Below are 12,212 nucleotides of genomic sequence, written 5' to 3'. Positions count from 1 at the left end.
TCTAATTTAAATACTTGTAATACTGTGTTTTTCTATTATCTTCGAAGATATAAAGGCTAGCTGGTTTGTCAACACGGAAACGCGCAATATCCAGTTGAACAATCCGCATCCGAATATAAATTACAAAATTCCAAGGATTGATCCTGAGCAAAGCCAATCGAATAAAATTAAATAGATTTAAAATCACTATCAGATACAATTTAAGCTCACGATTTTTGAACACATGCAAAGAATTGTGTTGCTGTCACATAGAATACATATTCAATACTAGAAAGTTAATTTACTTTCACAGATTTATTTCAGAAGTATGCTCATTTCATCTGGAAATCTTGAAGCTTTTTGAGGCGTTGGCAGTAGCAACAATAATTTCTGATGTGGCTCGTATGTTGTGTTATAATATGAGCTCCATCAGAGCTCGAGTTTTTGAAGCGCACAAAAACGAACAGAACGATTTTATATACATAGACTCTTTTTCTACCTTTTAAAAGAATTTCAAAAAAAGAAAAGACAAAGTAGGAAGCATGTACTGATATCTATAGATCCTCAGTTGACAAAGGATGAGGAGTAAAAGGTCGAAATTTTTCAGAGATTTCGGAACGCCTGTATCTTCGATATAAACGATGACATTAAGATAAAAAAATACAGCATTTTCAAGCTACAAATTTCTAGTGTGTGATGTGTATATGTGTTGTAGATAAAATACTTTGCAAGAAAAGTTAAAGCGTTTATAGTTTGTTTTCAAAGTTTCTCTAGATTTTGAGAATATATGCTTAAAAGCAACCCAATCAACATGATTATTTCGCGTCCATTTGGTTCATAGAGAGTTTCAGTAGAACTATTTACTACAGAGGTATTCTCTATCAAATGAAAAATTATCCTTTGATTTCGAATTAAGAATATTTCATGAAATAATGAACGCACAGCAAATCGATGGTCAAATCTACTCATCGCAATCTTGGAAATATTTAATACATGGTCCAGTTGATGCTTTGACGAATGCATTATTTTATAAAAGAGTTACAGCGTTTCAAAGATCACTCAAAACATTTTCGACATTTCGCCACAGGAAATGTCTGTTCATTCACACGATCAATTCACTTTTAGTCATCAGCGCAATAGAAACCTTTTCCGCAATAGTTTCAAAGGGTACTAATACCTTATTAAAAATATTTTCAATATCCATATATATTTTTTTATTTTTCAACTGCTTATTGACCATCATGCATTGAGTGTCTAAATAGCTTCCAAAATGCCCGTGGGGAAAAAACATCAAAAAATTCACAACTCAATAGTTTTTTACTAATCTTGCACGATAAGTTATTTGTATTGCTCTATAGTTTTCCTCCACTTAAACCCTTATCAAAACATCACAGTTTACCAGAGAGCAATTCAACGCCAAATTAATCCTCCGCTGCCCCAATCCTCCCCATTTTATTGAAATTTTGTTCATTTTTTCCAAAAATGGCCCTGAAGCCTGTTGCCCGATTGAAACATTTTTTTTTTGAGAAATTTATTAACCTACTATTATTTTTTTTTTAAATGTTCAAACTATTGAGAAAAATTTCTCATAAATTGAATGAAATATCGAAAACTATTATATCTGTTTAAAATAATATTATTATATATAGGTTATTAGGTAGCTGATCCGAAAAATTTTAAGAGATAGGGGATCATAAAAAAACTTCCACGCTGATGATCAAATCTTAACTACGAAAGAATTATTGAACTTTTCCTTGAGACCGGTTTTTTGCCTTAAAATGACTGAACTGAAAATTCAAAAAGGGCGCACGATGCTTTCATTTGAGGAAAATTTGCATACAATTATGTTGTGAACACATTTAAATTAGTGGAAGATAACAAGAAGGATAATAGTGTGGTGTCAAGGAAGGAACTGTAGAGTGGTTGGAGAGCTTCAATTTGGCTGATAGAAACAATCCAGTTTATCATGCATTTTTGGAAAATTAATTAAAAACACAAAATTTGAAGTTGGTTCCTTACATTTAAAAGTTGATCCTGGGTTCTATTAGGTAACTCATGAGTTTACCTGCAAGAGAGAAATTAACAAACGACGTTGATGTGCCTTTCTTCTGGAATATCGTTCAGATTGTTGTCGATATTTTTTAGAATTTCGAAAGTATCTATAGCTAAGATAATTCCGGAAGTATATGATGCAGTAGCAGTAATGGCAGTCTAAAAGATTTTTTTAAATTTTATTTATTTCGCCTTGCCAGCAGCTTCGTGTACCAATTTGGGAATGAAAATGATAGTAGATTTGGAGGTGGAATAAATACGTGTCAAAAATTAAAATAATGAATGAACGTGTACTTTTTTAAATCGAATATGTATTCTGTTTCTTAGAACAATACTTTTTTTGTCTATAAATATCTTCGCAAATTTTCAAATATCTTAAAAATAGAGAATGTAAAGAAATGTTTTTCAAATACCTTGGAGTATATTTTGACTCTAAATGTACCTGGGGAATACACATTGCGTATTTGAAACAGAAATACCAGCAAAGAATCAATTTTCTCCAAACAATAACCGGAACATGGTGGGGAGCCCATCCAGGAGACCTCATTCAGTTATACTAAACAACGATATTATCAGTGTTAGAATATGGCAGTTTTTGCTTCCGATCAGCTGCCAGGATTCATATTCTCAAGCTGGAGAGGATACAATATCGTTGCTTGCGTATAGCCATGGGGTGTTTGCATTCGACACATACGATGAGTCTCGAAGTATTGGCAGGAGTACCCCCGCTTACTCTTCGGTTCACAGAATTATCTTACAGATTTCTCATCCGTTGCAAGATCATGAATCCATTGGTGATTGATAACTTCGAAAATCTACTCCAGCTGACTCCTCAGTCAAGTTTTATGTCTTTATACCATGAGTACCTTACCCACGACGTGCACCCTTCACAAGGCATCTCCAACCAAGTTTGCTTCCCATACTTTTGCAATTCCTCTGTCATTTTTGATCTGTCCATGCGACAAAAAATCCATGGAATCCAAGATCATCTACGATCCAATGTTATTCCGTCGATATTTTCGGAAAAATATGGGAAAGTTAGATCTGGCTTCGGTATCTTCAATGAAAATTCCAGTGCCTCTTTCAAACTCAAAGATCCTTGTTCCGTGTATGTCGCTGAAATGGGTGCGATATACTATGCTCTAGGGATCATTGAAACACTGCCCATCGACCATTATTTAATTTTTTTCAGACAGTCTCAGCTAAATAGAGGTAATCCGCTCAATGAAAGTTGATAAACGCTCATCTTATTTCCTAACAATAATAAGACAACTATTGAGTGTTTTGGTCGAATAATTATTCAAGATTACCTTAGCATGGGTTCCCTCTCATTGTTCGATTCCGGGGAATGAGAAGGCGGACTCGCTAGCTAAGGTGGGTGCTTCAGAAGGCACACTTTTTGAAAGGCAAATTGCTTATAACGAATTTTTTCACATTCCTCGTCAGCACACACTCGTAAGTTGGCAGCGCATGTGGAGTGAAGATGAGTTCGGTCGTTGGTTACACACGATTATCCCTAAAGTCTCGACGAGTGCATGGTTCAAGGGATTGAATGTAGGTCGTGATTTCATTCGCGTGATATCTCGGCTTATGTCCAATCACTACAACCTAAACGCGCATCTCTATCGCATTGGGCTCGCAGCAAACAATCTTTGTGATTGTGGCGATGGCTACCACGACATCGAGCATGTTGTCTGGTCGTGTATCCGGTTCCATGCTGCTCGCTCTTAGCTCTCTAGAGCACTGAGAGCACAAGGCAGACAATCGGATATCCCCGTCCGGGATATCTTAGGTAGCCGGGATCCTGATCTTCTGCTTCATCTATACCTGTTCCTCAGAAACGCCGATGTCAACGTTTAATGATGTTTCTTTCGTTGTGTCCCCGTTTCATATCCCTCCTATCCGATCGATAAACTTTTACTTAGTCGCGGCAATACATACACACACTCTTTACAGATACACGGGCCAAAGGTTGTGCAGTCCACTGAACATTCAACAAGAGCCAAAGGTTGTACCGCTCATGACAACTCTACACGAGCTGATGATTGCGCCGGCTAGTGACCATTCTATCCTGGATTCCTCGAGTCGAGAAAGATGCACCACGCTAGAAATGGGTTACAGACTAGGGGGGCGTTGCTGATTAATGGTCAGTTGCATCCCAATAGGAAGTATCCCGTGTCGGGCACAGGTACAGAGCATTGGAGACAACAATATCCTAATTACGAAAACACTTGTAATACTAACCTCGAGCCAACCGCGAGTAATCGGTTACATATTACTAACATAGATAATAAGAAAAATTGTCAAAGTATTGGACTCCCGGCCCCGTGAGGCTAACGCCATATGAGCCTTGATAAAAATATATATTTTGGAAAAAAAAATGTAAAGAAATGACATTTGCCATCCCTGATTCTGTTTTTGACGTTTTGAGGGATGCGAGTGCGAGTAAATTCAAAAAAAAAATGAGGTAGCTCGCACGCCGGATTACACATGACACTAACTGGTGTGAGTAGCTGCACTACAGTAACTGACTAGACCGACTCGTATGCTTACTCGTACCGTCTGAACCCGGCTTTAGTCAAACTGCAGAATTATCTCAAACGTAAAATGTTCTGATGCGATTTGGAGAATGTCTGGTTCCCATCGACAGGGAACCCGAAAGTGACAGAAAAGCAAAGGCGACTAGCCCTAAACTCATTCGTGATGACCAGAACCAAAAATTTTCATCGAGAGACGTGTCGAGAGTGACAGGAGTTTTCCAATTCTACATGACCAAAGAAAAATTGTGGTAGTTCGAGAAATTTCAAGGCACAAGCTGTATCGAACTGTAACGCCAAGAAGACCAAGAAACGCTCAAGGAAATTTCAAAACTAAGTAGTGGGTTAGGGGTTCGCATTTGAGTTAGTTGATGTAGGATTACGTCTTTCGGATAGAAATTGAAAAACGAAAATCGATCGTATCGTGACAGTTGTCCAATTTCAAACACTTATTGATAAGTCATTTCATGATGGTTTAATACGTTGGCTCCGATTTTTTTCTTGCTGCACTTTCCATTCAGTCCGCATCACGAGCGTTTGCAAAAATATCAGTGTCGGTCCCAGTTCCCAAAGCTACTCATTGTATAAATAGAAAATAGTCAGAAATTCGACTAAAAAGTAGTTACATTTTGTAAAATATCCGAAAACAATCCGTATATATTTTTATTTTCTTATTTTGTAACTGTCAGTCCCAGTCAGTCAGCACTTTCCTACCAAAAAGCTCAACGTCGGTCCCTAGGTAGTGATGTCTAAATTTTTCATTTATTCGATTATCGATTAATCGTTCGGAGCATTTTTCAATATTTGATTCATTCGAATAATTGTCTTTCAATATTCAATTAATCGAGATAGTATTTATTTCTTGTAATAATCACGTATCACGTTGTCATTCTGGTCGCGTGGTCTATCGGGTTGGTTGGATAAAAGAATGTTGGATAAAAAAATTATATAGCCTAATCCTTAACCTAAAAATTAACCTTGAGAAAGATTCCTTCTTTCATTAATCGCGATTACGATGACAATTATTCGATGTATTCATATTTTGATTTTAAATTATTCGATACAAAAGTACTCGATTATAATTTCAGATATTCGATCATTTGAATTAATCGAACGATTAACCGACATCTCTACCCCTAGGAACCGACGCGAGGCTTAACGTGTTAATGAGATTTTTGCGTCAATCGATTTCAGCACTCCATTACAATTTTTTTGATTGAATAAAATAATATATGTTTTTTTTTTCTATTTTCATTTTTGTAGAGACTTTTCTAATGTGGCATTCGCTTCTAACCAATATATGTTATGAAACTAACTATCGAACAATTGAAAAATCTCAACCCCTATCGTAACGGAAATACTCAGTTCTGATTGGTCGAAATTGACGACACAAGCGGCGGCCCATATGTACTTACAATTATTGCCCAGTTATTTCCTGATGATTTTTACGAGGTTTTTGCATCAATCGATCTGAGTCCTCCATAACAATTTATCACAATGAAGAACATAATATATTATGTGAATCTAGCTAACAAACAATCGAAAAATCTCCAAACAGAAATACCTCATTCTGATTGATCGAAATTGAAAATACAAACTAATCGATGCTTATTATGAATTATTCTCCATTTGCCGATAATAGGCATTAATCAGTTGGCAGAATCAATGGAGCGATGATCTCGGAAGGTCGAAATGGTATACTCACGCATATCAGATTGTAATAGCTTGAGTAGAGCGATCTCAATATAGTACGTTTTCCATTTTTAGAAAAAAGGTTCAAAAATCGAATATTTTTTTAGTGAGCAGGTAAAGTGGTCACCTGTGGGGGGCAAAGTGGTCACTCGCACATATCATGCTTGAAGAGATAGATATATGCGTGTTTTCTTGTCCAAATTCGTTCAAATCATTATTGAACGTCCTACTATACATATATGAAATGAGGTAGGCCTATTCATCTAGAGTCGTAATTGAAATGTTCTCACACGTACAAAAACGTAGTAGGAAACACGTAACGTTTTTCATAATGAGGCTTGGTTTTGGTTGGTGTGGTATATTTTTCCTGGGTCAAAACCACAAAAGAGATCCCTTTAATAGCAGAAGGTGATAAGGTATAACAGCTTTTGGAAACAGGACATTGTCAGTAGTAATCCTCCACTGACCACTTTGACTCCAAACAAAAAAGTAATTTCTATGCGAAATAATCGGTGACATCGAACAAAATATCTGTTCACCTCTCCTATGATATGTGAACAGCTGTACAAACATTTGATTTGTTTGAAACATCAGGTCAAATAAGCTAAATTTCTCTAGAAATTCGTTAAATTCGAAACGCACAAACTACGGCCGAATGGCTACCGAGAGAGCGATTTTTGTTTTTATTTATATTTTGACATACGACAGCTCCACTGAAGTATAGGGTGACTCAAAAATCATGAAATTCTTCAACATAAAGTGACTATCAATACGGTGTCAATCGTCAATAGTTATACTACCAAACAAGCAGGTAACCACTTTCCCCCCACTACCCCTATATGTCTTCCTGAGAAGCCCGCTTTACTTCCTCGAATGCATTTGTCCATTCTCTTTTCCTTTCCCTACTTAGCACCCAATGAGATCAGTTCACTACAGCAGCTACACGAACTTCCCACGATGCCACTCATGGCCAGAGATGCCAACCTTCATGATTATTCAGGATTTCCCAGACTTTTTGGCACGCTCCCTGATATCCTGACAAACACTCAATTTTCCCTGATTTTTATAAAATGATCCTGATTTTTCTTGATTTTTTACTTTTTACTAAATCAGAAAAAAATCCACATAAATATACTGGGAGTATTGCTGGTTGTTTATAAGACCTGTCATAATAGTCTACATTAAAAAGCTTTCCGGTACGCGTTTATATAATGCTTACTCTTTCTTTCGATTATACTCTATCTGTTCGCGTTTTCGAAAGTACAGTGTCGACATTTTTTAAATTTTGAAGGTAACGTGAAAGAAATATAATCTATAAGAAACATAATTCAATCCCAATAAAACGAAGATTAGAAACAGAATAGGAACGGAAACGATGAAAGGACCGCGACCAAAAATTATGTACGTACAGTAAAAAATTAATGTACAGTAAAATAAAAACGATACAGGTTTCATTACATTTTCGCAGCAAATAACATCCAAGTATAACATCTTTTTTTTATTAAACTGTAATTATTATTAAAAAGTGTTTCATTTCTTGAAGAATATATATTAAATTGTTTGTAAAGCAAGAAGTTGCAAGAAGGATCCGTGAGACACGACAAATGAATTAGCAGCTCACCACATATGTTTAAAATCTCCATTCATATGCATCAGTTGAAACATGGTTACGTAAATCGTTACGACTTGTGCGTTTCATCTATGCGTCGATTTTTTTCAAAGCAAATCGTGGCGGGTGATGAAAACGGGTCATTTGAAACAATCCGACTGACCCGGTCTTCACCTTAAAAAAATATATGATCTGGTTCAGGTGGTATTGGAGAGGAATTCTGTATTGTGAGCTTCTACCAAGCAACCAGTCGATACATTCCCACAAATACTGCTCGCAACTGGACATTGATTGCAAAACAACACTGTGCATATAAAATTAAAAAATAATACTTTTGTTTTCTCAAAAATGGGCACGAACTTTCCGGACAACCCAATATGAGCTTTCCTGATTTTCCCTGATTTTTTTTCATTCTCCCTGATTTTTCAAAAAAATAGTTGGCAGCCCTGCTCATGGCCATAGAACACTCAATGTACAAATCTTCTTCTTCTACATAATTGAAAAAACAGAAGAAAAGGGTAGTAATGGCTTTAATGGTGTTTGTGTGTACATTTTTGAACAGAATGTGGTTCCGGATTCTATCACGTTATCTCATGTAACCCGCTTAATGGAAACAAGCTCATACAGGAAACGTTTTTTTCAAGGCTTCTATTTCATGTATCAAAAGAGAAAAAAATTACAGATTTTGAATAAAGAAAGCAGTAAATTCAAATGCAATCACTACAAAATCCCGTCCGTGCCCCTAGGCTGAGACCCATCAACTTTTTTTAAACGCAGATTTCATGTTAGACCAACCAACAAAAGTTCCCATAACTTGCATGTATTTGCAATGTCAATTTTCACAGGTACCTTGGTTCGGGTGGCTGTGTAAAGGAAAACATGTCGGTAGGAGCAAAAGTTTCCCCAATTTACATTTACAGTCAACTCTCCCTAATTCCATGTCCTAGAGACCATCGAGTTAGAGAGGTATCCAGTTATGGAGAGCAAAATGCTTGTAAAATCAATCAAAGGTGCCATGAACTCCATCGAGTAAGGGATGGCGTTTAACATTTTACAGTTATTTTATTGTGTATCTCACGAAACATAACATTTTATTAATTGTGATAGATGCGTAGAAATATTTCCTATCAAGTGATGCAAACTTCTTTCCGATCTATAAAGAAATGTTCGAGTTATAAGCATTCGAAATCTTTCATTTTTTCCTGCATGGTCTGTGTTTAGGTTTTTATTTTACCCCCATATATTCCGGTTAGGCGAAGTCCCACGTCAATACTCCGTGTTGGATCATAGGATTTTTGCTTCATTCGACTCTAGATGTTTTTAACGCTCCATCGAGCCATGAAGTCTTTATTCCTTGTACGATTGGAGTTCAGGATCGTCTCTGAGGATCCTATGCATCGAATTTTTAGACATTTACTGTAATTTTCTCATCTAACAACCAGACCTTGCCGGATGTCGTTTAATTTGCTCTCTAACGAATTTAATCATGTTTTTCGTCCAGACAGTCCTCTTGCAGCCTCCATTGTGTCGTACATTGACATTTCCAGACACCTTGAATCTTTTCAAGGTTCAGAAAAAAAAATAACCGATCCACTTCGAACTGTTGCATACTTCTTAATTTTAAAATTCTAAAATCTAGTTAGAAAATAAGCTTCTGCACGACTCTCATGCTTGCTGCAGAGCGTAAACAAATGGATGTACACAAAACTGCCAATCATCTTTTTTTCTGTAGAAATTACCCTGTTGATATGAAACCCAAATGAAAAATGATCGAACCTGTTTTACTGTACAATTTTTAGTATACAAGTAAAACATGTTAATTTTTTCGAAGATAAACTCGGAGACCATAATGTGTGCATTCTCTATAACATTCGTCAGTTCCAAAAGAATTTCGGGACGAAAAACTACATGACCTAAGAAGACATATCCCGTTATCAGCCGGCAAGTAACACGATTCTCGACTCTTTGAACTACCATTATCAGAGTTTCCTATTTAAGAAATTAATGTTCGCTCATATTGAATTTTGCAAACATTCAAGAGAAATCTCGAAAAACTCTCTGGAGAGTTATAAGAACACAACAACCTGCCCTTGAGGCTCACTTGAAGTTGATCAACGCAGCTTAGATTGAAAGTCACAGAGGAATCCTAACAGTGGGCTCCAAAATAAGCAACGCCATGTGAGAAACTCCATTCCAGTCATATCAGTCGAAACGTAGTGAAAGGGCCTCGCGCTGCCACTGCCTGATGGAGAGTGAAGAGGACCCAGTTTTCACTTCCCACCAGTAAAATGAAACCATTCATCGTTGCTCGAACGAAGCCGTTCGAGCGGTCAACCGGCCGATCGGAGCGAGTGGTGATCGAACTCTCAAGATTAGGTTTGATTGAGGTTTTCTAAACATGGTAACTCGAAAGGTCGATGAGTGCGCTGCGTAAACAAAAACTGAAACATTTCTTTTCCCACGTCTTGGGCTTCAAACAAAAATTCCAAACCACACTTCTGGCCAAGATAGGGCAACCTTTAATCCGAAGCTAAGCTTGTCAAAATATTTAATGAAAACAAGCCTTCATAGAAACGAAGTCAGTGCCACATAAAGTGACACAATAATGCGCAATTGAAAGAAATTATGCCGTCCGCTAAGCTATCCATTGCCGTCGTCGCACTTTGCACAGTACCTTAGCCGCTATGTGGACGATCTGAAGATCGTCATCTTTTCTCATACGACTACGACTATGGGTTTCATTACCGTCTACGTGTCGTTGTATCCTCACAGCAGATTCGATATCGTTGTCGTCGTCGTCGTCGTCTTCGTGCCGTGTTTCCTTTCCAGCGAGGTCCGTTAATTGAACATCCGAACCGCACCACGCACCGTCCGTCCAATCCACAGTCCACAGGTTGCCGGGTTGAACAAATTTCACACTTTATTCGTCTCGCCTTCTCACTCTATCCCTCTTTCTCCTGCGCGGTCGGCGACGTCGTCTTCAGCAGAATATATCCATTTAGCCTATTCTTCTCTAATTCCACGACGTTGTTATATCGCGGCATACATACATCGACACACACACAGAGAAACACACACTACGCAAGACGCGCGACGAGAAACGCGTCGCACATACACCTGACCCTTTCCTCTTACCCTTCTTTTTTCTACTTTTTCTCTCTTGTTGCTGTTTTATACGCGCGATCGCGGTGGAGTGCACTTTGTGATTTTTTCCTCTTTTTTTGTCGACGACGATTTTTTACAATGCTTCCCTTCGCGCTCTGCCCGATCTTCTTAGCCTCAATTACACGAATCACTCTTCTTCGCTTCCTTTTTCTTTCTTATTCTTACACGTCACAAATTTGAATGTAAAGAGCATCCACAGAGCAGCGCAAACACAGGGATGGGGGTACAAAAAGCATCCAACTATTGCGACGGAGGAGACAGCAAACACTGGCGGAAAAGATAACTCAACTCTTCCGTCCCCTCGATATCCCCCGCGGGCGGGCTTAATAGCGATCAACGTTAGTAGTGGTACTCGTATACTGCTGGTGGTAGTATACGATAATCGTAATCCCAATAAAAAAAAATAATACCACTAATAATGATGCCAGTACTCGGTTAGCATCACACACTCTCTTCCTCAATCACTACCCCTCCTTTAGTGTATGTATGTAGTAATGACAACGTTACTAAGTCACAGGAACGGAATGGAGAGGAACGGGGAACCAATCAACCACTCAACAGGTAAGCAACTCTTACACGAACCTCGCACGAAATAAAAAGCACAACCGTCTCCGACACGCTCTCGAGAGCGACTGAATCCGCCACAGCCTCGATCGAGGCCACCCGCTGGAGGGACCCACAACTCGCGGAAAAAGCGCTGAATCGACTTGACGGGGCGCGCGAGTGACTGAGAGTGACAAATGGGAGTGAGAGAATGAGTGCCCCTGTGGCTCTGTGGCTGCGAAGGTGGAATCAAACGTTCGCCGGGGCAAGGGTTCGTCGCTTGCTCCGAGAAAGTCTTCTTTCGAATTCTGAGGTTTTCTCGTAGATTACGACACGCAAACTGGTCTCGCGGTTGTTGGTGCTGGTTGGTTGTTGAGTCATCTCTTTTGCCTGCCACAGAACTTTCTATTTTTGCCCGGCTCTCAGGCGATAGCGATGAAAAAAAGCTCAAGGGGCAACGGAGAAATCACTCGAAGAACACTTGGTAGTAGCAATCCTTTCTCTAAGTGCAGGTTTCAACGGTTCGAACTCTGATGAGTCTCTAGCAACTAGGTTCTTGCCTCCCCATTCAACGCATATTAACCCTTTGCGGTCGAATTAAATTTTTGTTGGGAGATTGTTCAGTTCTTTCTTAT

At 38.4% G+C, this 12,212-nt stretch overlaps 1 protein-coding gene across 2 annotated transcripts in view; it reads right to left on the bottom strand.

Annotated features, from left to right (window-relative positions):
• LOC129763158 (low-density lipoprotein receptor-related protein 2) overlaps positions 1-11,675 on the bottom strand; it is a 166,508-nt gene extending 154,833 nt beyond the window's left edge. For both annotated transcript variants that reach the window (XM_055761965.1, XM_055761967.1), the window contains exon 1: positions 10,615-11,675. The gene's annotated coding sequence lies outside the window, so the exon portion shown is untranslated. The remainder of the gene's footprint in view (positions 1-10,614) is intronic.
• Positions 11,676-12,212: the final 537 nt, after the last annotated feature.

The sequence above is a fragment of the Toxorhynchites rutilus genome, chromosome 1 (genome assembly GCF_029784135.1).
Source record: "Toxorhynchites rutilus septentrionalis strain SRP chromosome 1, ASM2978413v1, whole genome shotgun sequence".
NCBI lineage: Eukaryota > Metazoa > Arthropoda > Insecta > Diptera > Culicidae > Toxorhynchites > Toxorhynchites rutilus.
The sequence above is the reverse complement of the archived record's forward strand: the minus strand, read 5'-3'. Positions and strand labels throughout refer to the sequence as shown.